This window comes from Propithecus coquereli, unplaced genomic scaffold (assembly GCF_000956105.1).
Source record: "Propithecus coquereli isolate 6110/MARCELLA unplaced genomic scaffold, Pcoq_1.0 Scaffold41, whole genome shotgun sequence".
Taxonomy (NCBI): Eukaryota; Metazoa; Chordata; class Mammalia; order Primates; family Indriidae; genus Propithecus; species Propithecus coquereli.
In genome coordinates this window covers 3,565,099-3,567,024 of record NW_012149841.1, presented here as the reverse complement: position 1 = coordinate 3,567,024, position 1,926 = coordinate 3,565,099, and the positions used below count along the sequence as shown (strand labels likewise).

Sequence of the window (1,926 nt, the reverse complement as noted above, 5' to 3'; positions counted from 1 at the left end):
CTCCAAAATCAGGAACAGGGCAAGGATGTTCACTTTCACCACTTCTATTCAATGTAGCACTGGAAGTTCTATCCAGAGCAATTAGGCAAGAAAAAAAAAACTAAAAGTATCCAAATTAGAAAGGAAGAAGTAAAATTATCTCGATTTACACAAATGATATGCTCTTACATATAGATAACCCTAAAGAGTCCACCAAAAAATAAAACTATTAGGACTAATAAATGAATTCAGCAAAGTAGCACAATACAGAATCCCATAAAAATTAGTTGCATTTTTATATACTAACAGTGAATAATCCAAAAAGGAAATTAACCAAACAATTCCATCTACAATAGCATCAAAAATAATGAAATATTTAGGAATTAACTTAACCAAGAAGGTGAAAGACCTGAATGATAAAAACTACAAAACACTAAAGAAATTTAAAAACACATAAATAAATGAAAAGATATTCCATGTTCATGGATTAGAAGACTTAATATTGTTAAAATGTTAATACTATACAAATCAACCTACAGAATCAATGGATCGTTGTCCAAATCCCAATGTTTCTGTAGAAATAGAAAAATCTATCCTAAAATTCATATAGAATTTCAAGGGACCCCAAATAGGCAAAATAATCTTGAAAACAAATGAAGTTGAAGGACTCACACTTCCTGATTTCAAAACTTACTACAAAGCTATGGTAATCAAAATAGTGTAGTATTGCCATAAAGACAGTCTTTTTAACAAATGTTGCTGGGAAAACTGGATATCCACTTGCAAAAGAATAAAGTTGGATTCTTATACCATATACAAAAATTAACTCAAAATAAACCAATGACCTAAATTTAAGACCTAAAATTACAAATTCTTAGAAGAAAATGTAGTGCAAAAGACTCATAACATTGAATTTGGCAATAATTTCTTGGATATGACACCAATGGCATAGGCAACAACAACAAAAATAAACTGGACTTCAAAAGAATTTAAAACTTTTGTGCATCAAAAGATATATCAGAGTAAATAGGCAACCCATAGAAGAGGAGAAAATATTTTCAAATCATATATCTGATAAGGGTCTAACGTCCGAATATATAGAGAATTTCTAAAGCTCAAGAATAACAACAAAAACAACCCAATGTAGAAACGGGCAAAGGACTTGAATAGACTTCTCCAAAGAAAATACTCAAATGGCCAATAAGCACATGAAAAATGCTCAACATCACTAATCATTAGGGAAATGCAAATCAAGAAATTGGAACACTTACGCATTGTTGATGGGAATGTAAAATGGTGCAGCCACACTATGACAGTTCCTCAAAATATTAAAAATAAAATTACTGTATGATTCAGCAATTCCACATCCAGGCATATACCCCAAAAAAGTTGAAAGCATGGTCTTAAAGAGCTATTTGCATACCCATGTTCATAGCAGCATCATTCACAATAGCTTAAAGGTAGAAGCAACCCAAGTGTCCATAAACAGATGAATGGATAAGCAAAATGCAATGTATACATTCAATGGAACATTATCCAGCCTTGAAAGGACAGAAACTATGACACATACTACAATATGGATGAACCTTGAGGACATTATACTAAGTGAACTAAGCCAGTCACTAAAAGACTGCATGATTCTATTTATATGAGGTACCTAGAGTAGTCATATTCACAGAGACAGAAGTAGAATGGTGGTTGCCAGGGGCTGGGGTTAGGGAACTGATGAGTTTACAGTTTCAGTTTTGCAAGATAAGGAGTTCTAGAGATGGATGGTGGTGATGGTGGAATGTGTATAATATGAATTAATAAATGTATTTAATACCACTTTAACTGTACATTTAAATATGTTAAGATAGTACATTTTGTTATGTGTATTTTATCACAATAAAAAAATCAGAAAAAATTAAGTAGTGTGACTGCTGTAATTTTGAGATCTTTGCAACA

At 31.7% G+C, this 1,926-nt stretch overlaps 1 protein-coding gene across 1 annotated transcript in view; it reads right to left on the bottom strand.

Annotated features, from left to right (window-relative positions):
• WDR35 (WD repeat domain 35) overlaps positions 1 to 1,926 on the bottom strand; it is a 105,729-nt gene that overhangs the window by 1,364 nt on the left and 102,439 nt on the right. The gene's annotated exons all lie outside the window — the stretch shown is intronic.